The sequence below is a fragment of the Diceros bicornis genome, chromosome 39 (assembly GCF_020826845.1).
Source record: "Diceros bicornis minor isolate mBicDic1 chromosome 39, mDicBic1.mat.cur, whole genome shotgun sequence".
In the NCBI taxonomy this organism is placed as follows: domain Eukaryota; kingdom Metazoa; phylum Chordata; class Mammalia; order Perissodactyla; family Rhinocerotidae; genus Diceros; species Diceros bicornis.
The window spans coordinates 27708554-27734610 of NC_080778.1; positions in this window are offsets into that span (position 1 = coordinate 27708554).

Below are 26057 nucleotides of genomic sequence, written 5' to 3' on the forward strand. Positions count from 1 at the left end.
CCGGGATCCGAACCCGGGCCGCCAGCATCGGAGCACGCGCACTCAACCACCAAGCCACGGGGCCGGCCCCTGCCTATGTTTTCTTCTAGAAGTTTTGTAGTTTCAGGTCTTACATTCAAGTCTTTAATCCATTTGGAGTTAATTTTTGTGCATGGTGTAAGGTAAGGGTCTACTTTCATTTTTTTTGCATGTGGCTATCCAGTTTTCCCAACACCATTTGTTGAAGAGACTTTCTTTTCCCCATTGTATGTTCTTGGCTCCTTTGTCAAAGATTAGCTGTCCATAGATGTGTGGGTTTATTTCTGGGCTTTCGATTCTATTCCATTGATCTGTGTGTCTGTTTTTGTGCCAGTACCATGCTGTTTTGGTTACTATAGCTTTGTAGTATATTTTGAAATCAGGGAGTGTGATACCTCCAGCTTTGTTCTTTTTTCTCAGGATTCCTTTAGCTATTCGCGGTCTTTTGTTGTTCCATATAAATTTTAGGATTTTTTGTTCTATTTCTGTGAAAAATGTTGTTGGAACTTTGATAGGGATTGCATTGAATCTATAGATGGCTTTAGGAAGTATGGACATCTTAACTATGTTAATTCTTCCAATTCAAGAGCACGGAATATCTTTCCATTTCTTTGTGTCTTCTTCAGTTTCTTTCAGAAATGTTTTATAGTTTTCGGTGTACAGATCTTTCACCTCTTTGGTTAAGTTTATTCCTAGGTATTTTATTCTTTTTGTTGCAATTGTAAATGGGATGGTATTCTTAATTTCTCTTTCTGCTACTTTGTTGTTAGTGTACAGAAATGCAACTGATTTTTGTATGTTGATTTTGTATCCTGCAACTTTACCATATTCGTTTATTACTTCTAAAAGTTTTCTGGTGGATTCTTTAGCGTTTTCTATATATAAAATCATGTCATCTGCAAATAGTGACAGTTTCACTTCTTCCTTTCCAATTTGGATCCCTTTTATTTCTTTCTCTTGCCTGATTGCTCTGGCTAGGACTTCCAATACTATGTTAAATAGGAGTGGTGACCCTACCTGCTAACTCTTAAACTTTGATTTTCACTTCAAATTCACTGAATTGACTTCCGTATCAACTAGATGAAGTCTCTAATGCTGAGAGAAGTGAGCTGGCAGCACGGGTGACTTAGGAGTCTGGGGACCTAGGAAGCAGGGTGACTCAGGTAGGGCACCAGCTTATGAAATTTGGCGGGGACTGAATGTTTTAGTAGGTTTTAGTATTATTTAGTCCAACAGATCAAGAAATGATTGCCATTGAAAAGATAGTTTGTTACAGTTCCCCAGAGGAGCAGGCAGCGCACAGCACGAGGGGTCACTGGGGGAAGCACCAGGGTGATCAGGAGGCAGAGAGACAAGGGGGCAACTGTGGGCAAGAGCCTTGGTAGTGGTTTCTGCAGGAAGGAGCAAGTGAGGCAGGGTGAGCTGGTTAGGATTGGCTAGCTGGAATAATTTCAGTGGGCTCTGGGGCATATGGGCCATCCTGCTTGACTGGTACCTGGCCCTGGAGTGAGCAGGGCAGGTGGATATTGTTCCGGAGTGTGAGAGCGTGATAAGGGAGGTGTAGGGGTGTGGACTCTGAATTGGTTGGTTTGTATTTGAAAGGTGCACTTGGGGGCGAGTTGTTTAGTATAGCCCTGGGAGACTCAGTCCCTCCAGGGTCAGAAAGGCCCCAGATGTCAAAGCATCAGGACACAGAAAATAAGAGACATGGTTGGTACACTGAAGCACGAGGCACTAGGCACCTGCAGTGGAGGGAGGGAAGAATTCAGAGAGGGAGGTAGGCAAGCCCAGCCTCTGTAGAAGCTCCTGTGCACGTGCTCTCAACTGATCCGTGTCTTCCTCCCCTCTTCACCCCCATCTGCAGTGGGGGCCTCTGTGAACTAGCGCTTTCTACTTATCTAGCCTTTTCTCCTCCATGGTCTGTGTCTTCCTCCTCCTGCTCAGCTCTTGCCATCCTCCTCCACTAACACTGGTTGCCAAGGCTCCGGTGCCCTCTGGTTGGGCCCTGGAAAACCTTGTTTCTCATCCTTGCCTTGCCAGAACACAGCCTGCCAGAACCCTGTCACACTTAAATCCTTTCAATTAGCATATACAAACAGGCCCTTTACAGAACACCCATGAGCAGCAGAGACATATACAGATTCACAATGGGGCGTATTCATCAGTAAAACATGAACTTCTGGGGTTGGGCTTGCGTTTCAATGGGCTTTGTCACCCAGTGACCTGTGCCCTCCTCAAAGGGCAGGGCCAGGGCAGAGCTCTGAAGCTAACCAGGCTCAGCTTTCGGGAAAATAGTCTAACCGCCCTCTGGGTGTAGTTGAAGCCCACTGAGTCATCTCTGGGAGATACCAATGTGGGCAGACGCTCCAAGAGACACCGAGGTGGCACCCCAGATGTGCCAACTGTGCTCCCCACTTTGTGGTGCTGGCAAACTCTGTGTGAATCGTTTGCAAGGTTACCTGGGAGAAGGACAGTAATTTAGGGTCAGGACGGCAAGGAGTTTCCATGACTTCTGGTGCCTTTACCAGGTCGGTCTGCTAGAAGCCAGTTTAAAATGGATAAGTAAACGGCAGCCAAACGACCCTTCATAAACTGACGCAGAGCTGGAGATCTAAAACCATCAGTTTTCCTACCGTTTGGTAACATTCCGAGGTTCTGTCTTAGGAATGAGGAGGTTTCTGGGAAGTTCCCTCAGCTAGAAGCTTTACTTCTAGTAAATTAAAGTGTACAGAAGGGAGGCAAACGTGAGTATGTTACATAATTGTTTTCTCACTGAGAAACCTTCCGTGGGAGAGATTTCAAACCGCTTTGGACAAGGCAATATTTCCTTCTATGATTTAAAAAAAAAAAACCTATCAAAGAAACTGTACAAGAATCGGCTTGTAAAATTCTGACTTTTTTATAGTTTATATCTCAGTATCACCGTACACAAAATTCTATTTGCAGTTGACAATAAAACATGCATTTAAACATTTCTGCAGTAAGTAAGCCCAGGTTATCAGCAGCTATTACAGAACCTGGACTTTGCACAGATTTTTTTCCTCTTATTTCTCTCAGAGTATTTGTAAAGAAGGAAGTCCAAATAGCTGAGCTTTTCCCACATCCCTACAAAAATTCTGCTGCTTCTACACACATCTTTCAATTTCCCCTCTTTGCCTTCTGCCTGCTTCATTCCGCCCGCCTGGAAAGACCCTCATCCTTTCATCCGTTAACCTCTTACCATATGGTCAAGCTCTACTTCTCCTCCAGCTGTCACAGCCTAAGGCAAGGCTCCTTCTTTCCCATGCAGAGCAATGACTGTTGATAGGACGGCCTCGGCAACTAGCCCAGGATTACCATGAAACACTTCTTCCATTGCTCGCTTTTAAAATATCACTTAAACACTTTAATGCCGTTTAATTTTTCCCCAAGTTCCCTCTCATCTCCCCAGCTAGACTGGAAGTTTCTAGAGGGCCAGCATTATGACTTCTATTTTTTGTATCCCTCAGAGAGCCCAGCAGAGTGGTCCTAGGTGGTAATTTGACTGCTATGAAGTCTTGTTTTTGCCATTTAACCCTTTACTGCCTTTTTTCTGTGAGTCCGTGCAAAGTTTCATTAAGTGCCACGTGCTTTGCTTCTTTCGGGTAATCTGGAGCTCTCAGGTCTGTTTGTTTTGGAACCTGGAACACGTGTAAACTGTACTGTGAAGAACTTTCTTTAAAGTGGGAAGATTAGAAGATTTGAGTACACAACCTCTTTCCCGTCAGTGACTTCCAAAGATTCATAGACCTATGCATGTTACAGCTTAGTCAACCTGACTTCTCAAATACGTCTAACTTATATTTCCGTATCCTGTCATAACCAAGCTTTCTTGTGCAGCACGAGGAGCCAAGACATTTCCACACTGTGATTAAATGAAGGCAAGCAAGGTGCTGGTGAGCTGGGGAGGCTGAATTACCCCTATTCACTTCATCTCCAGAAATATTAGAGGGTTCGACGCTGACTTGACATATACCAGAGAGACCCAATCTATGAAATGCTGAGAAAGGTTTTTGTTTTATTGCCAGACTTGAAACCAGACCAGAGTGGTACTTAAAATTTCAGTTACGTGAGTAAGGGGGTTTCTTTACGCTTGAGGAGTGGCTCTTCCGTCCCTGAGTTGGAATAGGCTCAACAAAAGAGATCCATGAGCGTATGTTGGCTGCCTCTACTCGTTGTGAAGCAGGGTGTGGACTTCAGCTGCTTGAAAAACAAAACACAACAAACAAACAAGCACGAATCCATGGATCTGGCTCTCACGCTGGGGGACTGAGCAGCAGTGAGCGTCCTGGGTCTGAAAGTATTCTCTCCCTCCATAAATGCGCCAACCCTGCTGTGTCAGAGGCACACACCTCCGCACCAGCACAGAAGTGTCATCTGAAATTGCCAGAGTTGCCTGTAAGGATGCTGAGAACTGCTCTGAGTTCTACTCAGTCCCTAACCCAGTGGGAGCTTTATCCCAGAAGAACCAGAGCAGCATCTTTGCTGCGTTTTAAGAAGACTTGGGGTGTCTCAGCAGCTGCAGTCAAGCTTCAAATGGCATCATTACAGAGGGGGCCTTGTGGGTTGGACCACTGCCTCCTATTAAAGCACAACACAAACATAAACACACAGTCATGAGCATACGCAACCCTGGGACCAGGGGAGATTAACATACCCAGCCAGCCTCCCAAGCCAGATCCTCACAGAGCCTGCCCTGGAGTCTGCCTCTGACAAAAGGCCTGAGCTACTCAGAATCTAGCCATAAAGCATGTGTCTTAGACAGCCCAGGCTACTATAACAAAATACCATAGACTGGGTGGCTTAAACAACAGACATTTATTTCTCACCATTCTAGAGACCAGGAAGTCCAAGATGAAGACAGATTCAGTTCCTGGTGAGGGTGACTTCCTGGCTTGCAGACAGCCAGCTTCTCACTGCATCCTCACATTGCAGAGAAAGAGAGAGTGCGCATTCTGGTGTCTCTTCCTCTTCTTTTTTTTTTTTTTGTGAGGAAGATCAGCCCTGAGCTAACATCCATGCCAATCCTCCTCTTTTTGCTGAGGAAGACTGGCCCTGGGCTAACATCTGTGCCTATCTTCCTCTACTTTATATGGGATGCTGCCACAGCATGGCCTGACAAGCAGTGCCTCGGTGCGTGCCCAGGATCCAAACCTGGGCTGCCAGCAGTGGAGCATGCGCACTTAACCGCTATGCCACGGGGCCAGCCCCCTCTTCCTCTTCTTACAAGGGCACTAATCCCGTGATGGGGGCCCCACCCTCATGACCTCATCTAAACCTAATTGCCTCCCCAAAGCCCCACCTCCAACTACCATCACAATTGGAGTGAGGGCTTCAACATATGAATTTCGAGGAGACACAAACATACAGTCCACCACAGCATAAGAACTAAGAAACATGACAAGAACTTGTCAGTTCATGATGAGTCATACACAGCTGAAAGGTCACGAGGCAGAATCAGGCCTGGAAAAGCCAAATCAGAAACCAGCTGCCGCTAGGGCGGGGGTGCAAAATTGGTGAGTAGAGATTGGAAGTCACTTTTGCCGTGAGGCAGGAAAAAAGCAACACTCAGAGTCAGGCTGAGATATGTTAATGGCAGAGCACGAGAATGGATTCCCACACCTCTGGCTTCTGAGGTCTTCAGGTCCTCCCAAAATCAAGAATCTCCCTCCAGCTCCAGGACCAACCCTGTTAGGCTCCTGTTCCAGGATGTTAGTGACTTATTTCTAAGGTATGCTCCTACCATAAGCTGCCCTTGACTTGAGTTCCTCTAAGTCAAGGCTGACTGGAACAGCTACTGGTACAACATCCAGTACCTTCTCAAGGGCTGTCCCAGGCTGAGGGAGATGAGAGCAGATCCCTATGGATAAAGAGCTCTTGTGGGCTGAATTGTGTTCCCCAAAAAGATTTGTTGAGGGGCTGGCCCATTGGCATAGTAGTTAAATTCACTCACTCCACTTTGGCAGCCCGAGGTTCACAGGTTCGGATCCCGGGCACTGACATACACACCACTCATCAAGCCATGCTGTGGTGGCAACCCACATACAAAATAGAGGAAGATGAGGCATGGATGTTAGCTCAGAGACAATCTTCCTCAGCAAAAAGAGGAGGACTGACAACAGGTGTTAGCTCAGGGCTAATCTTCCTCACCAAAAAACAAACAAGCAAACAAAAAAGATTTGTTGAAGTCCTGAACCTTGGAACCTATGAATGTGACCTTATTTGGAAATGGGGTCTTTGCAGACATAATTGAGATGCAGGTTAAGATGAGGTCATACTGGAGTAGGGTGGGTCTTTAATTCAATGTGACTGGTGTTGTTACAAGAACAAAAGAAGAGACACAAACACGGACACACAGAGAGAACACCACATGAAGACAGAAGCAGAGACTGGAGTTATGCAGCTGCAAGCCAAGGACCACCAAGGATTGCCAGCCAACACCAGAAGCTAAGAGAGAAATATGGAACAGATTCTTCTCCATATCCTTCAGAGAGAGCATGGTCCTCCTGGCACCTTGATTTCAGACTTCTGGCCCAAAAGAATAAATTTCTGCTGTTTTAAGCCACCCAGGTTCTGGTAATTTGTTACAGTAGTCCTGGGAAACTAACACAGGTGTACTTAGAGAGGGAATTCAGAAAAGTCCCAGAATCCTGGGTTTTGCCCCAAAAGGGCAGGTGTGAACAGGTGCTATAGCAGGAAACTTTGCACGCAGGGGCATTGTAAAGATGCTGCCTGCCTGAGGTGGGGGAAGGAAAAGGGGAAGTGGAGGATGCAAAGCAGGGTCCATTTGACGTTGCTGCCCCTCATCCCACCAGCACTCATGGAAAATGCCAGAATGTCCAATGAATGAATGCTGGCTACAAGCAAAGAAGGAGGAGTAGGAGTAGGAAGGTGGGGAGGGAAGGGTGAACAGGGGAGGGGGAGAGGGAGGAAGCAGAGGGGGAGGGGGAGGGAGATGGAGAAGGAGGAGGACCTTTGCCATGTAAGGTAGCATATTCACAGGTGCCTGGGTTAGAACTTGGATATTTTGGGGGGCCATTGTCCAGCCTAACACTGGGTCTTTCAGAAAGTACATTTTCAGAGAGAAACATAAACGTGTCTTTCTCTACTACAACTCAAAAAAGAAATCACCTTTAAATTGGAGAGATCATAAAATAGAACCTACCTTCCACATTTATTCCACTCATTTCTCCCTTTCACCACCTATACAATGCCCTGGAGGAAGAAATAACAACCTGAAAACCTCGATGATAAAACCACCTCAGTCACTGATTTTAACAAATGTTGACTGAGCCAGCATCATGGCTTAGCAGACTTACTCTGCCTCATTTTCCACAGAGAAGCCTGCAGACTGCTGTCATCAGAGCCACAGTCAGCATTGCCTTAAATCGGCAGTTTGCACTACAGTGTTAGGTCATAAAACAAAGGGTCAATTCAGAGGAGGAAAAAAATCAGTCAAATTGGCTGTTTGCCTTTCACGTAGGCAAAACAACTATTTGATTGACGGACTCTCTCTTTTTTCATAGTTATTTTAGCACCTTATAACTACAAACTAAGTGAGCTGTTTATATAACTGTACAGTAGTCTATTTACAGGTTATCAAATGTTTTAATTCATCTATGAAGTCGACATCAACCACTCCCAACACTCTATTTTCCTGTGGCACACCCAACCCTCACCAACTCCCATCCACCACCTCCTGTATTTCCTTTTTAGCCCAGGGCAGAGCTCTCCACCCAATCGGGTCACTGATTTTTTACAATTTTTTTACTCAACAAATATTCCTTGAATGCCTATTATACACCAGGCACTGAGGTGGATCCAAACGCAAAAAATGTAGCAGGGCACATAATGTGGCAGATTGAACATTTTTAGCAAGAGAATCTAACGGTCTCCTACTAGTCTGAGTGAACTCAACAGTTTGGAGAGGATTTGCAGAGTTTTCTGGGTGTTCTGGGAGGAGTCATTAGTGTGCCCTGCTCTTGATGTTCTTAGTGAGGCCAATGGAAGGTGGGTAGGCACCATTCATCTGGAGGAAAGCACTACTTGGTCTTACCGTGGTTTGACCAAACTGCGCCTCAGAGAAAACTCCTGGGTATGCAAATGGACATTTGCAAAAATGTCCCAGGCGCCTGTCCCAGGTCCACAGGGTAGGAAGTGAAGCAATTCAACCGCTGGAGGTCTAGACCCATGAACTAGTTCTTGCTGTGGTATTTTCAAGCTTGGAAAAGGTACAGCTCTGAGACAAGGGAAGGAAACTCTAGCTACACAGCGTGTGGAGAAAGCCCAAAGAACCAGCCAGAAATAAGATTCTACATGAAGAGACAGGAAGGTATCAGGGGACAAAAGTTCAGTCAGGACGTTTAATCTGCCACCTTAAAATGACCGCAATGGTTTGGACCCAACTCATGGAATCAAAGGTCCTAGAGGAATCCACTCAGCACAGTCATAGTCAAAGGACAGATGAGTTACTGCATTAGCATCGCACACATAAACAAATATATGTGACAATCTTATATTCCATTCCCCTCTCCCCTTTTGTTTTAAAAAAATATTGGTTGACCTTTGAAATAATACAACAAAATTTTTTTGGTATGAAAAGTGTATATTATGACAGTGGCTTCAATATTCAGCTACCATCTAATGCTCTCACCATATATGACAAAGCAGGACATATGACAGAATGGCCCTACAATTCCAAGAAGCCCACGGTTTGTTTTGATTGTCCTTCAGGCAGACAGTATACGAGATAAAGCTTTCTGGGAAGAGTTTCACTGATTATGCCTTGATGTTATTAAACCAGTGTACGTAGAGCACTCTGCTAAAATTGGGGAGTTCTTGTCCCAGGTCTCTTACTGACCAGCTGTTATATTTTGGGCCCTCACCTTTCTTTCTCTCTTACTCCTGTCTAAAATAAAGGGTTTAGGCTAGATGATTTCTTGTAAGTTCACAGATTTTTGTGGTTCTCTTCACTGCCAGAAAAACCATCTTTTTGGGGTTCCATTTTATTGAGAACTTATCTAACAGGTTGGAAGGCTCTTAACTGAGGTCTGTTAGTAAGAGAGGGGCCCTATGGTCCCAAAGCGGACACCACCAGGAAGGAATGGGGAGTTTGGACTGATAACCCAGGCTCAACGCCAGCGCCAAGTGGATGGGGAAAGGAGGGTGGAGGGGACGGGGGTGGCAGAGGCTGCAAATCCATCCAGACACAAGCCTTCTTGCACCGAGATTGGGCTTTGGGACCATTTGGTTGAGCACGTGAACATAAACTTAAAAAAAATCTGTACCAATGGTGCCATCAAGACCTGGCAGATCTAGATGAGAAAAGGCATCCTCAGAGCACTGGACAAAGACACAGTGGACCGCACAGGTCCATTTTCAACAATGAAACCACTGTAGGGCTGACAATGAATCATGGCAACCAAAACCTGGAACCCACTAGCAGACTAATCAGACTCGCCAGGTCTTTACCTACTGTCATTTGGGGACAAGACTGATGGTTTGGACTGCACAAGCCTCCAGGATGCTTAAGTAACTGTGGGAGTGGGGAGAGGTGAGACCAAGAGCAAGAAATATGAACTTCCTGCTTAACGAGGGAAAAGGTGGCTCCAGTGCATCACTGGAGAAATGAAATTAAAGACACTTAACTATATTTGTACCTCAAGATGGTGATGTGGAAAATTTACACCTGGTTGTGAATATCCAAAGCTGAACAACATACTCAGGCAATTACCAGGATGATTGCTGTTGCTGCCAGAATGTCTTAGGGCCAGGAGAGGGAGAGCTCTGTATAAGGAAAGGAAATCAGGGTGGAGGAGGTGAGGCATGCAGGGTAGGGAGGAGAGAGAGACGAGGCTGGAGACAGTGGGCTGGAGGAGGAACACCTTCTAGGTTCTAGGATTTGCAGGGTCCTCTTTTCTTCCCATACAGAGGGCCTCATGAAAGCACTGTTGGGCCAAACTATGGGTTATAACTAGCTCCCATGCATGCAGCTAGTCTCTTGTGGGTAACGTGCATTTCTGGAGACCTCCAGATAGATAGACATTCATCTCGAAGTCTCCAGATTAGAAAAGTCACCCGAGGGCATTTCCTTTTTGTCCTCGATTTGCTGAAGGACCATAAATACCAAATTTCTCTTGTATAAAGGAACAGCCACACCATTGGTTAAACGCCAGTTAAAGTAAATCCTTTTAAGATGGGGACCACAATTTCACACTAAATACAAAACCAGTTTGATAGAAACTTAATCTTGAATAATAAAACTAAAACTTATAAAAGATAAATTTATATTCCATTTAACAAGACTTTGGCTAAATTGCAATTATGCCTTTATATTTAAAGAAAGATAAAGTAGATGAGGATTTTTTTGAGGAAGGAATTATCATTTTTCAAACAAACTGCATGGTAGCATAATAAGACATAGTTCACTTGATATTTATTTTTGGCTTTTTTAGCATGGTCATAAAGAAAGTCATTAGAAAAAGAAAATCTAAGACATCATTAATTTTCTCAATGCTTCTCTTAATCCTTTATAATCAAATCATTTTCAGCCTAGGGGTATATCTTGACCTCACCTGTACCAGATTTCTCTCCTTCAGTTGTTCGCCAGACTCTCGTTGTTCAAAACTTTGAGTGGGATTCCAACAATTCTCCAACATTGCTTTCATCAACTTAATGAGTTCCTGAATCTTTTGTATTTGTATTTTATTATTGTACGTTAACAAAGCGGACCGTCAGCAAGAGACAGGCCACAAAAGGCCTTGATATGATGAGCTGAGAAATGCTCTAGTATTAAGCTGGGAGAGTTGTTGGTCTAAGGACCCATTTCCCAAGTGGTCAGATCATTAGTAAATATTTTCAGGCTTTGATGGGTTTTGCTTGCCTCTGACTTTGGCTTCCCTATGCATCCTGCAACCTCATAACTCTAGAGACTCCTCTAATGAATACAGGATAACAAGGACCCCCTATAGTTTGAAACTCATATAGTCTCCGAAACTAAGTTCCTCATCCAACCCAAAAGCCAATTTAGCCGCTGATATACACGGACTGGGGTGCAATAATTTGTTTGCAACTCTACTCACTCTCATTTATGAGTAATTTTTATGAAAAATGCACCCTGGGTTGTGAGTATACCAGGAACATATCTTCTCTTCCAGCCAGAAGGCAACAGCTACAGTGGCAGCCTCCTGGGCACCAAAAAATCATTAACTCCACTGTAAAGTGAAGGAGGGCACTGATGATAATATCCCTTCTAGCTCTAAATGTTCATGGTGAGGTGACTCTCTAGATCAGTTGAAGACACCTCTCTGGGTGGGTCATTTCAAGTGTGCTACATTAGAGAACCATGAGCACAGGTAGGACAGACTCTTCTCCTGGCCAGAAGTGACTTATAAACTCAATGATACCTGGAAATTTATCTTTGTTTAGTCTCATGGTCTTTTGTCTCTATACACATCATGGTTTATTTTTAGGCACTGGCACTTGGGCAATTATTCATGGTTGGGACATAGTCTCCCTTGATCCTTTGGTAGAGACTATCCATGTGCATAAATCATTTAAAGCAAGCAAACCAGGTACGCAGAAAGAAAAAGACCAAAAAAAAAAGAAAACAGAAATACCATCATCCTTAATTAGTTTCTAACATGCATAGTTTTATTTCTAATTATGACTAAAGTCTGCCCCATTTTCTGTTCCGTGAGCTTTGGGTTTATTATTGCAATGATTAGGCAAAATGTTTTTTCCATATTAATGCTGAAACTACTTTTATTCCTAACAAAATGCAGAATGTCTTGCATCTGAGAGTACTGGTAACCACTGAATTACAACCTAAATGGTTTTATGTTTTAAACCATAAAAAGTTGATGACCTTGTTTCCCCTAAGTGAAATTGAGACCCTGCTTATGGAAATCAAATTCATATCATAAAAAAAATCTTGATCACAAAATGGATTTAAAACATTAAGCGTGTTTACTTTACATACATTCAAAAACTAATAACATAAAAGCTACATTGGGAGGATCCAGAACTACCATCCAGTCATAAACAGCTAGAAAACTGGACAAAATCTAGGAAACAGCTGTTTTCAGACATTGTACAACCAGCGGTGCAGGACTATTCTTCCTGAGAAAAGGAAATGAAATGAGGGAAACTCTACCGTTGACAAGGCTTTCTGCTTGGAAGAACTTTCTGGACTGCAGTGCATGGAAGTGAAACGCAAACAGAGCCCAGCTCTTTGGCTGAGTTGAGGAGACACAAATATAAATTTGAGCAGCCCAAGGGCAGAATTTCTGACAGGAGGGAGCCACGTGGAGAAAGAACTCAGATATCTGTAGAGGGGTCCTCTGGAGCCTTTAACTGAATACCCATCTGTGCCTGTGTAGGGTGGAAACCCACAATGCCAGGCAACAACAGCTTCCAGGGAAACAATGATGACAGGGGAACCACACACAGACAATTCCCAGAGTTCACACAGGGTTGGTAATATTTTGGCTTCTCATGAGCAAAGTAGAGAAACCCCACTAAATACACAGGACATTCAGTAGAAACTCCAAGAGGGCCACGCCTTAGAAATAGAACTAACTTAGGTCTAGAGTCAAGGCTAATTTACCCCTATCCCAAAAGAATTTGAAAATAAAACACAAAAGGGTTAAACCAAACTGCAAGTCAGTCAGCTATCTGTCATAAAAGGCCCAACAGTCTTTCAAGGAATACAAGAAAATCCAACCCTTAACAATGTAAAATTCATGATGTCTAGTACTCAGTCAAAAATCACCAGGCATGCAAAAAAGAAGGAAAATATAATTCATAACTGGGAAAAGCAATCTACAGAAAGAAGCCCAGAAATGACAGAAATGGAATTAGTAGCCAAGGATTTTTAAACTCTAATACAAATACTATAATTATGGTCAGGATGTAAGGAAAACATATGCATATGATGAAATGAGAGACAGAGAGTATGAAAAAGACACAAATGGAAATTCTAGAGATGAAAAATATTATATCTGAAATGAAAAAATATACTGGTTGGGATAAAAAGCATACAGTACAGAAAAAAAAGTTCAGTAAACTTGACATACCAATTGAAACTATCCAAAATGAAGCACAGAGAAAAAAGGTGTTTTTTTTAATTAATAGTGTGATAGTGACCTGTAAGACAATACACTTGATCTACATATATGTGATCGAGGTCCAAGAAAAGGAGGAATGCATACAGAAAAAAAATGACTTTTTTGAAGAAAAAACATGACTAAATATTTTCCAAATTTAATGAAAACTATAAACCATAGATCCAAGAAGCTCAAAGAATCCCAATCACTAGAAATGAAGAAAACTGCAGCAACACCATCATAATCAAACTGCTCAAAATCAGTGGTAAATAGAGCATCTTAAAAGTAGCTGGAGAAAAAATAGACATTGTGTAGAGGAACAAGAATTAAAATGACAGCAGACTTCTTGTCAGAAACAACACAAATCACAAGAGAATACAACAACATCTTTAAAGCACTGAAAGAAAAAAACTATCATTCTAGAATTCTGTATCCAGAGAAAATACCCTTCAAAAATGAGGGCAGAATAAAGACTGTTTTAGACAAACAAAACCTCAGAGCTCTTCATTGTAAGAAATGTTAAACAGATCTTCGGAAGAAAAAAATATAATACCAGAAAGAAATTTGTATCTATGCACAAAGGGGAAAAAAAAAACAGAGGACAAGAAATGGTAAATGTGTTATTAAAAATAAAACAATTTTCCTCATTTTGAATAATTTTAGAAAATGTCTTAAAGTAAAAATAATGACAATGTATTAGGAGTCATGACGCCAGAGTAGTTGGGCTTAATCAGCCCTAGAGTAAAGATTGATATGGACCCACTATAACAAGCTTAAGAGAGTCTTGAAAAAACTGATCCCAAGTAACAACTGCTTGCCAGAGAAAAAACCAACACTCATTAATGAAATATAGTAAGATGAGCACTCAAAAGTATAAAATTCACAATCCAATCAAACATCCAATCAAAATTCACAAAGGATGTAAAGGAAGAAGAAAATCTGACCTACAACCAGAAGAAAAATCAATCAATGGGAATAGACACAGAAGTGACAAAGATAATGGAATTAGTAGACAAGGACCTTAAAAGATTTAAGCTTAAAAGTTTAAGACTTTAAAATCTTATAAACATGTTTAAAGATGTAAAAGAAAGCATGAATATGATGATGAATGAAGAGGGAGATTCAAAAAAGATCCAAATGGATCTTCTAAAAATGAAAAATAACATCCAATATGAAAAATATAACATGATGGGATTAAGAACAGATTACACACTAGAGATACAGGATTGACTGCAAAGGGGAATGAGAGCATTTTGCAGGGCCATGGAACTATTCTGTATCCTATTTTGATTGTGGTAGTGATTACATGACTGTGTACATTTGTCAAGTCATCACACTGTACGTTTAAAATGAATAGATTATATTGTGTGCAAATTATACCTCAGTAAAACTATTTTTAAAATATTAAATGAAATGAAAGACACCAGATATAAAAGAACACGTACTCTATGAGCCCATATATGTGAAACTCCTATAAATAATCTATGGTAACAGAAAGCAGACCAGCAATTGCCTGGGGGTGGAGTGGGAGAAGGGCAGGAGGATGGACTGGGAAAGGAGCTATAGAAATGTTCTATCCGTTCGCTGTAGTGGTGATTACCTGAGTGTATACATTGTCAAAACTCGTCAAAATCTACACTTAAAATAGATCTTATTTTATGTGGATTATACCCCAATAAATTGAGGGGAAAAGCAAAGAAATGGCCATATTTAAGTCTTCCTTTGAGCGTGTGTCGAGGGGAGGTGGGATTTTTCAACAGGTCTCAACCGGTCAAGGCGTTTTAAACTTCTATCTGATACTGTTTGGACTGAAGATCCACTGTTTTATCCTTAGTAAGTCTCCCTAGACAGCGCATAAATATTATTTACTTCTTCAAGGAACATCAAGGTGAGTTCAAACTGAAGGTGATCTGTTTTCAAAAAACGTGATTATCTATATCATCCTCATAGTGAAATGCTTCTACAAGTCTTGGTAAAAGGTAAATTTAGACAGCAAGTCTTTTAGAGGTAAAGAAACAGACAGCTACCTAGGTGTTTTTGAGCTTCTGGGCTTACCAGGATTGTGTGTGTCCTTGTCTATAGTCTTTCAGGGATCAAAAATACTGACATGTCAGTGTAGTGTGCTGTGGGGCACTGTCCAGCTCTCCCTTTCGGGATCCAGGCACTGGATCCCCTAGCAGCTTGGAGTGTTGACTTCCAGTGGCTTCTGGAATTGCCCATATATGGGCTCACATCCAACGAATGGTTAGTGTGAGGGTACAAAGGCCTGGATCTCTTGCCTCAATTCAGGACAGCTCTGAAGGACCATCCCAGCTCTAGAGGTCCCTGTGGGACCAGCTGAGGTGTGTGTTGCAACTGCACTGTAGCTCGATTTCTCCCTCTTCCAATCTTCCTTCCCTCACTCCTCAGAGATGTTTTCTTGAGGGAACGCTCCAATAAATCTCCTGTACACAGAGATTTATTAAACTGTGCTTTAGGATGTGTGTTTAGACTCCACCTTCGAGTCTGTTTCCCGGGGAACCTCAGCTAACATGATCAGTAAATGGGATGGAAATCACCTGTGTCTGGTGTGATCTCTCTATGACCAGGTGAAAAAATAAATATCTAAAATTCACCATCTTTGTTATTTACCATATTTAATCGGTTGTAAAGTATAAAAAAAAATCCCAATCACAATAACAAAAAATACATAGGGAGACTATCTAGGAATAACCATATTAAGACAAGTGTAGGACAGATATTGATAAAACCCTACTACAAATCATTTTAAAAGATATGAACAAATGGGAGGAAAGTATATCGTTCTTATGTAAGAGAACTCAATGGTGGTAAAAACAGTGATTCTCCACGAATTAATCTACAAACTCAATGTAGTCTGAATTTGAAATTTGATAAAAATAATACACAGTTGGTGTAGAAGAATAAACATAGAAAAATTTTTTAAAGAATTAGAATGGGAATGGGAGAGACAGTGAGCCTTATGCGATCAAATATTGCAATATAAAGCTGTGGTCACCTCCCGCCAGGATTCTTTCTCCTTCCCACGCCCCCTACCCAGAGGCTGAATCCCCCTCCTGTGCATCTTCACCTCCCCTCTTTACTACTGTATAGAAATTTCTTGTTTATTTTGTCTCTCCCATTCTGCTGTAATCTCTTAAGGGGACAATCTGTGCTTTTCAAGCTATATCTTCAGCACCCAGCATAGTGCTCGCAAAAAGTGTTGAGTGAATGAATGAATGAATGAACAACTAAAGAGACAAGAAAGCCAAGCACAAAACTGGCTACAGTGGAGCTTAGTTCATTCCTTCCTTCGAGATATCCAGGAGCCACTGTCACTATAATCTAAGCTGATACTAATGCCGTCAAGTAGTAAATACTTATTTCCTGCAGATGTATCCCATTTCCTGTGTGTGTAAGTTTACATTTAAAATAATACATGCATTTGTAAACATATCCATGTATGAATGATTAAATGACATGTCAGATTACGTTCCTACATCTGCCTGGCAATGGAGACCTTGAAAGGCCAATGCCTCAGCCCCCTTTATGAGAAAAGATGCTTTGGATGCTGTAGTTGAGAAATGAACATCAATGTCGGCAGATCTATTCTTCCCTTGGGAAAGTCAAGGAAGGGCACTGTATTTACACCAGGATGTGTTGACCATGTCTAACTACATCGCATCTTATCTACACGGACAGTAAACCCCATTACCCATCGAGCTGGTAAGAGGGCCACTTGGCTCTACTGCCAATGCCAGCCAAGGTTTCAGCCCTTCTGCTACCTAAGAGGTTTCATTTCACAATGGCGATGATAAAGCACCCAAAGAGTCCAACCCAAGTCCCAAAGAATTGTAACAACAATAACCCCCTTTGCAGAGCAAAGGAGAGAATATGCTGTCCTCCTGTAAACTTCCTGGAGAGCCACACAGTAATTTGACTATCTGTGCCCACACTCATTACAGGAGGGCAGGATTCACCCTGTTAATTAAAGGTTAAAGCTGGACTTAAAGTTACACACACCCTAAAACACATTTAATTTTGAGTTGTTTACTACAGGCCCAGTCTATCAACTGATAACTGGGCAGATTTTAAACTTGAGCTTTTATCAGCGTATAGCTTAGAGTTGCAGAATGCCCACTGGGCAAATGATGTAATGAAAGCAGAATAAATGCACAGCTCTAATACTACTAAAAGACGCAGCGGAGATTTGCTTTTTAAGGAAGGTATGTAAATCTGATTAAACGAAATTTAGTTTAAGAAAATTGTACTTTAGAGTTCCCCTGAAAAAATAATAAAAAGTCCTCTTAAGTTAGAGGTGTACACATTTGGGTCTTTTGCCATCTACTCTTTGCAGTTTGGGGGCCTGTGTACCCCAATTCCAGAAGAGCCAGCCATAGACTTGATCTGAATGCTGTAATGAGGATTCAGTTTATGGCCCTAAAACTTGGAGCTAAACTCCCCAAAGTCTGGATCTTTAAAAAAAAAAAAAAAAAGCCTTGTTGGTGTTTATTTATGTGTTTCTGTTGTTGTTTTTGGCCCAATTACATCATAAAAGGTCTTGAAGAACATACATATTGAAAAATATGCATAGAATTTAAACAAGGCTGGTACCTTTTTTAATCTTCATGGCAATTCTATAAGGAAGGTATTGTTATCACTGTAACAACCTCCAAGATTCAAAAAGAAAATACTGAGGAAAAGGGGAGACTGAGTTGCCCCACAGAAGGAAAAGGTAAAAGTTCTCCAATTTCCCTCGGGATGAAAGAAGACATCTCATCTCCCAGAACTCTCTTTGAGTCTAAGATGCCTGGAAATAGCGGTTTCTGGGGAAAGCAATCAGGTTGAATCAAGAGCAACAGACAAATTCTAAATCCTCGCAATTACATGTTGAGAGCTTGCCTAGATATTCTAGGTGCCACCCTGCAATAGACCAGTTGTATTGCTGACAGCTCGGTGGATATCAGGGAAAAGACGCACTCTCAGTTGGCGCCTCTTCTAGTCGCATTAATCCAACTGAAGTGTGGTTCTGGAGCACAGCCAGTCTACCCCACTAAGGCAAGGCTCAACGGAGCACGAGGCTAGCGTGAGTGGACCTGACCAGCTCAGAGGATGAAGGATGGAGGAAGCAGGGTGGTTAAAATATCTGGATGGTGAATTTTCAGGCATCGCTAATACTAAAAAGACACGTGGAGCCCAATCATCCCATAGTGGACAAAAGGCAGTCACATGACTCAGAAGAAGTGACAGTGATCCGAAATAATGCTCATTTTAAGCAGAAGCCACATGGGCTTCAATACAAAGATGTTAAACTGTAAACACAGAACAATCCTGGCTAATACAGAGTCATAACCAAAAGACATTTTCCACACTTCCAGGGTGGTCACAGCAGCAAATACTCGTAGCCCACCCATACCTCCCAGCCCCAAACAAGACGTAATGCAAGTTCTGACACAGTCCGTGTCTGGAGGAAGGATGTCCAGCTTATAGAGGCCAGAATAACACTCACCAAACCAGAAGAAGATGTCCCGGAGTTGGTATGTCTAAATTGGATAGCCCGAATGGTAAGCGCCTTAACAGTTCTCAGGATGCAGAAATCCTTAAGAGTGAGCTGCACCCTCAAGGGCATGATTTAAACTGGGAGAGAAGCAGGCATCCTATGGAGAGGAAACAGCATAAGTAGCGGCATGTGAAAAGAAAAGAGAGCATTGGACATTGAAAATATTGAGAAAACCAAATTATGCAGTAGAGACTGGAGACCTCAAACAAAAGATTCACACTTGATAATCAGATCAGTGATTTTCAAACAATCTGATAATTTCTCCACTTGACCTTGCAGAGAGTAATGAGAGAGCCTGTGGAACCCTCCGCACCCCCTTCCCCAACAGGCGTGTTTTAACCAGAAGATGCAGCTTTGATCTGCTCTATGTATTCAGGTTCCGTGTAAGGTTCTGGTTTAGAATAAGTTGCTTAAAAAAGAGTTTAAAAAATGTTACAGGGACTCTAACAATGAGAAGAAGCAAGGTAAGCCACAAAACTCATGGTTTTTAAAGAGCCAACCTAATGAACTTCATTTCGGAAAGTGATAAAACCTTCCTAGGAGGGAAGAGATCTGTGATGGCTTTCATGCTTGGCAGGGTGGTGGGAGGAGTCACACAGGCTCACATGATGGACTAGAGTCCTGAGTAACCAAAAAGCCAACTCTTTCCTATGGGCCTTAATCGATTTCATGGGAAAGTCCACCCAAGACTGGAGGCAAGGAAGGAGCTCAAAGACAGAGCCCCTTTGAGGTACACAGGCCTTCTCCACATACTAGGCAGTGGCATGCTGAAGGCTAGCGGAAAGGCAGAAAAGTGGAGAAGAATCCCTGAAAGACATACTAGACCTTCACTGATTACACAGCCACAGCCCTGTGAGGTCCAGGAATGGGGCAGGAGAGAGGAGAGAAATCTCCCTGAGACACTCTGGCCCTTCACTGAGTGCCCTGTAGTGGCCCTCCAAAGTCTGGGGTGGGACAGAGGGCATAGAGAAATCTCTCCAGGAGACAAAGTCTGGGAGTGGGACTGGGAGCAAAGAGAACTCTGCAGAGACCCAAAAAGTTGGCAACCAGCTTATAAAGCAGAAAGCAATCTAACATGGTTTGGAAAGTTGGAAGCTGGACTTTAAAGTATAAAGACAACCATAGAGTCTCACCAGTGCTCAGATCCTAAGCCCTCCTAAAGGGAAAATCCTGTTTCTGCCTTCAAAACATTTGAAGCCCGTAGTAAGATGCATCTTACTAAAGTTGTGACAAACCCAGCACCAACTCAACTACAGATTAGACTGACTCACTTCCCCTCACCAGCAGCCTGACAGAAGAGGCAAGCTCTTTTTTGAGAGTAGATACTATTTACTTCATTCTCTATCATTCTTTGATACACAATTTTTGTCGTAGAATCACAAAGTCAGAGACCTGTGAAGAAGAAAATAAAAATGTGGCCCGTGATCAAGAGAAGAAATAGTCAACAGAAGTAGACCCAAAGATAGTCCAGATGGTGGGATTATCAGACAATGACTTTAAAATAACTGTGATAAATATATTAGAGGATCCAGTGCAAAAAATAAGACAATATCCATGAACAGATGAGGAATTTCAGCAGAATTAGAAACTATAAAAAGGAATCAAATAAAGATGCTAGAAATGAAAAGCAAAATATTAGAAATAAAGAAACCTCTCAATGGGTTTATCAGACTACGCAGAAGAAGAAAGAATTAGTGAACTTTACAGCAAGTCAATATATAAAATGAAACAAAGCATCCAAATATGTGCTACTATGTGAAACAATATAAAATAAATACAATTGGAGTCCCTGAAAGAGAAAAGATATAGAATGGGATGGAAGAAATATTTGAAGAGAAAATGGCCTGCAAGTTTTCAAAATTAAGGAAATGCATCAAGCCATCAAAGAAGCTCAGAAAACTCAAGTTTAAATACAAATAAAATCACATCTATCGCATCATAACTAAACTGTTAAAACTCAAAGATAAAGAGAAAAATTTTAAAACAATCAAAGAAACAAGCTATATTACTCAAAGCTAACACTACACAAATAACGACTTACTTATTACCAGAAAAAATGGCAACCAGAGACTGTGGAACAACATCTTGAAAACACTAAAAGAAAAAGAAATTAGAGCTCTCCATCCAGCAAAAATATTTTATAAAAACACAAAACAAAGACATTTGCAGAGCAACAAAGTTGAGAGAATTCATGGCCAGTAGGCCAACACAGCAAAGAAGCTCTTCAGGTCAAATGGAATTGATACCAGATAGAAGCAAATGGCAAAGGACATCATAAAGGCATTTTAAAAAATAAAACACCTGGGAATAAATCTAAAACAATAGCTGTAAGGCATCTACACCGAAAACTAAAAGAACGTTTTCTAAGAAAAATGAAACAAGGCCTAAATAAATGAAGATACATATCACCTTCATGGATTGGTGGTAAATATAGTTAAGAGGTCCATTTGGAGACTTCCACTTCTGGCCAAGATAGAGAAACATGATTTACCCCTCACCTGAAACAGCTAAAAAACTAGGCAAAACATATGAAAGAATAGTTTTCAACACTTTGGGTATCAGATAATGAAGAAAAGTGATTCCTAAGAGATGAGAAATAAGTGAGGTGAGTCCTCTGAGGACCCCAGCTTATCACCTTGTATTTCCAGGTCATGGCACAGGAAGGGGTAACCTAGGTGGAGCCAGAGGATTCCCTACATGGAGGCGATGAAGCTGCGACTCTGGAGAGAACAAGGCAGCTGGAGTTCACAGGGCACAGTACCAGAGAGGGAAGAGCTACACAGACAGAGAGCTCCAGAGATCCAAGAGGGTCCTCTTTGAGTATCCATCAGAAGACTGATCAGTGTGTGTGCACGAGGACTCTACCTGAGCCTAGGAAAGAACCACCCTAAAGGACTACAGTGAACATACCCGATGCTCACACAGACTACCGGCCAGACTGGAAATCCTCTTAATTCAAGGGCTCTGGGTGGAAAACTCAAAGGATCTCGCTTCTGTAGTGGCAGCAAATTAGTCCTAGATGAATGTTGCTCTGGGCCCACCTAATAATCTTAAAAACATGACCCAAAGGTGTCAAACTGTTTCCAAGTATTTTAACTGCATCCCAGAGCAAAGTTCAAAATTATTAATAGGAAATAAAAATATCCAGCACTGAAGACAGTAAAAGCCACCATATCTTATCTGGTCACACAGTTCAATATCCTATATCAAGTCTTTCTGACTCCAAAGTCCACATCCTTTCTGCCACGTATGGAGAGAGGGGTCATGTTATCCTGGATTGGAATCAAAGTACCCTTTCTCTTCATTGATCAGTTGAAAGCTCACTAAAAGAGAGATGGATATGATAAGCCTCCTGATGTGACCAACTCTTCCCATGAAATTTTCCAGTTTAAAAAAAATTGAGCCTCCATATGATGAAGGCTCTAGACTTAACTACCAGTTACAGGAAATTCAGGGAGTGGGGTCAATGTTAAATAATACCACAATGATGCCATCAGCCAAATCTAGATCATGGGAAATTCTACAAGACACATGACTAGGTTTCTTCAACAAATAAATAGCACGAATGGCAGAGAGGGGAAGGAGGAATAATATAGACTAAAAGAGACTTAAGAAACATGTTAACCACATACAATGTGTGGATCTTATTTGGATCCTGATTCAAGTAAGTCAACTGTAAAAATAGGATTTTGAGACAATCTGAGTATTTGAACACTCAGTAGATACTGAGAATATGTAAGTACCATATAAGAAATAAGAAATTATTTTTCAATTGTATTAGATGTGATAATAGTAATGGGATTATTAAGCAATGGGATTATATAAGAAGAGTAAGAAATACACACTAAATTATGATGTCTGGAATTTGCTTATAAATATTCCAGTGAAGGGGATGGCGAGAATTGCAGGGTGGTTATAGACAAAACAAGATTGGCAAAATATGATAATTATTAAAAGCGGGTGATAGCTACATGGGGGTTCATTATACTCTTTTCTCTACCTTTTGCATTTGTTTACATTTTTATAAAAATTTATAGAGCTTCAATGTTTGTAAATGTTTACTGTGCCATCACTTTACATTCTACTAAACTTCTTGTTTTTCTCATTTTTCTCCAACATATCATGGAACTATGTGTCTAAAAATACGTGTTAGCTCAGATGAAATAAAAGTACGTTTTAAAATGTCCTTATATTTTACACTGAAAGAAATAGTATTGCCTCATAAGATGTTAACAAGCATACGAAAACATTGAGAATTGTCAAAACATAAAGTTACCATCAAATAAATGCACAAAATAAAACTTGAAGATAAACATCAAGAACTTGTTGAATTGTGTATTTTTCCAGTCTCCAAAATGGGCGGTAGAGACTGTGGTCCCCCAAACAGAATGAGGATTAGGAAGTGGGAACAAACCTTTAAAAAATAACTGTGCACCAAGACGGTGCCAGGCGCTTATTCATTCTTCTCGTTGACATCGTGGGGTAGAGCTTTTTACAGGTAAGGCAAATGGGGTTCCAGAAGGTAATCTGCTCACTTACATTCCCAGCACAGTAAAAGGGGGCGCTGGGCTTCAAATTTAGGTCCATCTGACCTCAAACCCGTGTTTTTTCCACTACATCAATAATTCAGCAGGGCCTTTGTTCATTTGCTTTGTACCAGTTTCAAATCACTTTATTTCTAATTCCATATAGAAGGAAATTCTTTTGTGGCAGAATAGGGTTTTTCAGTGTCACAGGATGAGTTCTCTCAGCAGCACAAGTGAAAGTTTTTCTTTTTTCCTTATTCCTTCTTTTTTTCTCCTGGAGTCTCAGACCAAGGTTACTACAGGGGACAGGAACTCTTTTAGCAAAAGGAAGGAAGAGAGACACCACAGAACTGTTCACCTGAGCGGTAGGGAAGCTCTGATTATCCTTCCCACCAGGCCCTGAGGAAAGACCACTGAGAAAGCCTCTTTTCCCCTCCTCTTCCATCCTGTGGGATTGCTTGTTTTATTTTTCCCATTCCTTGCACCTCTTTCCAGACCCCCTCTCCTCAAAAATCTGTCAGCTGTTCATGACTGATATCTAGACAGTTTTGAAGACCATTCTTGAGTCAGAGAGGTGGCTACACACAAAGGAAGGAACGCCAATCCTCAGTCTACACTGCAATTGGCAATTGGACCCAGTATCTCCAATCCACGGTAGCTGCCTGACCAATATCTAAAGACGGACAAGGATGAGTTGGTATGTTGTGCCTATGGCAACTCCTCTGTTCCTAACTCCATGTTGCTTTAACTTGCTCAACCATTGGCCATATCCTGGAAAACTGCTGATGAATCAAAATGCAGTGCTTTATGGGCCGGCCCTGTGGCTTAGCGGTTAAGTGCATGTGCTCTGATGCTGGCGGCCCGGGTTCGGATCCTGGGCGTGCACCGACACACCGCTTCTCCGGCCATGCTGAGGCCGCATCCCACATACAGCAACTAGAAGGATGTGCAACTATGACATACAACTATCTACTGGGGCTTTGGGGGAAAAATAAATAAATAAAAATTAAAAAAAAATGCAGTGCTTTGTTCTGCCTTTGATGAATGCCAATATTGGCGTAGATTAAGCTGAGACACACTCTGAGAAGTGCACCACGCCCCCCCCCAACGGAAGAGATAAGCTGTTGAACACCCAACGGTAGCTTGGAACCTTCATTTTCCATCAACTCATTTGAAGTTTGTCAATGAAGTAAATTATGGGGTTAAATCAGAAATCCTACAGGTTGAGAATTCATTTAAGTAGATTTCTATTTTAGCAATACCTAATTGCTAAGGGAGTTAATTATTCATTTATATTAATGAGAAGCAAACCAGACTCAGCACTGAGTCAGTCTGAATTTAGTGGAGACTTTTTTGGCTGATGTTTTTGTTTCTCTTTTAAACCTTTTTCCCAGCAATGCAGATAAGGACCTGGTTCAAACGATTCCCCCCAAAATGTCCTTTGTTTCTGTTGTTTCCAGAGCTAAGCGGAGAGGCTCTAAGGGAATGAAATTCTCCTCCTTCCCGCTGTTCTGTTGTCTTTCAAAACAGCAGAACTGCCAAGATCAGCAGTTTGAAAGCCTCCTTTGAGGTGTTCCTCATGCCTCTTTCACTGGTTTGAGAAAAACAAGTGCCTGGACCGCATGCCCAGTTCCCAAGGGGATACCCAGGAGGCTGCACAACCAGTGTAGCTTAACAGACAACGGACAACAGCACAGGGCAGGCAGGGGAGCTGCGGGCTGCCAGGGGTCAGATCCAGGAACTCAGAAACACGGGCTTAAGTCACTATAAATACCTTTGAAAAAGTGACAGGGGTGGAAAGGAACAGGAACAGGTGGTCGGGGGCCCTAGATGCACATCACTGGTCTAGATCAATCCCTCTGGAAGCATTAGCCCTGTGTGCTATGTTCAAAGTCCACATTTACCAAAAGATGGGGACAATTTTCTCTTTTTGAGGTTTGGTGTGCTTCTCCCTCATGCTAAGGATGAGTTTATATTTTCACGAAAATCTAGCATGATTTTTTTTTTTTGTGAGGAAGATTGGCCCTGAGCTAACGTCTGTTGCCAATCCTCTTCTTTTTCCTTGAGGAAGATTGTCCCTAAGCTAACATCTGTGCCAATCTTCCTCTATTTTTTGTATGTGGGATGCTGCCACAGCGTGGCTTGATGAGCAGTGTGTAGGTCCGCGCCCAGAATCCGAACCCGCGAACCCCAGGCTGTCAAAGCTGAGCACGTAGACTTAACTGCTACGCCACCAGGCCAGCCCCAAGCATGACGTTTTTTACACTGCATCATGTGCACCTTCAAAATTAACAATCATGGGGAAAAAAACTGTATCTTCATCATAAATATGAGAGAAAATGTTTCAGAGCACAATTAGGGAGGAAAAGAATCTCTCAAATTTTCTAGAGAATAGATAAAAATACAGTGTGGAAATAAAGACCAACCAAATGAAAACAAGCAAATGTTATTTATTCAGAGTTGCTATAGCAAGGGAGTCAGCTGCCATCTCTTGCATTTTGACAGAGACTCAAAAACAGGCAGAGGAGGAGGAAAGCTTTTAGCAGAAAAAAAGGAAGGCTTCATGTGTGCCCTGGTTGGAGGCTGTGGCATGGGAAGCTGTAGGTGGGCTAACTAGAAGTGGGTCATCCATGTGATGGGTTGTGGGGTACATATTTAGCCTTCTCTCGTTGGTCAAAAGTTGGAAGCAGGGATAAAAATTAGAGAAGATGGCAGCTATTAATTAAGTCCTTGCAATTCAGGGCCAGTTGAATTGGAAGCTATTATTTAGCTTCCTGGGTTGTTACTAGAGATAGCAATCTGCCAGTCTGACTTATAGCAGGCTGGGTTCCT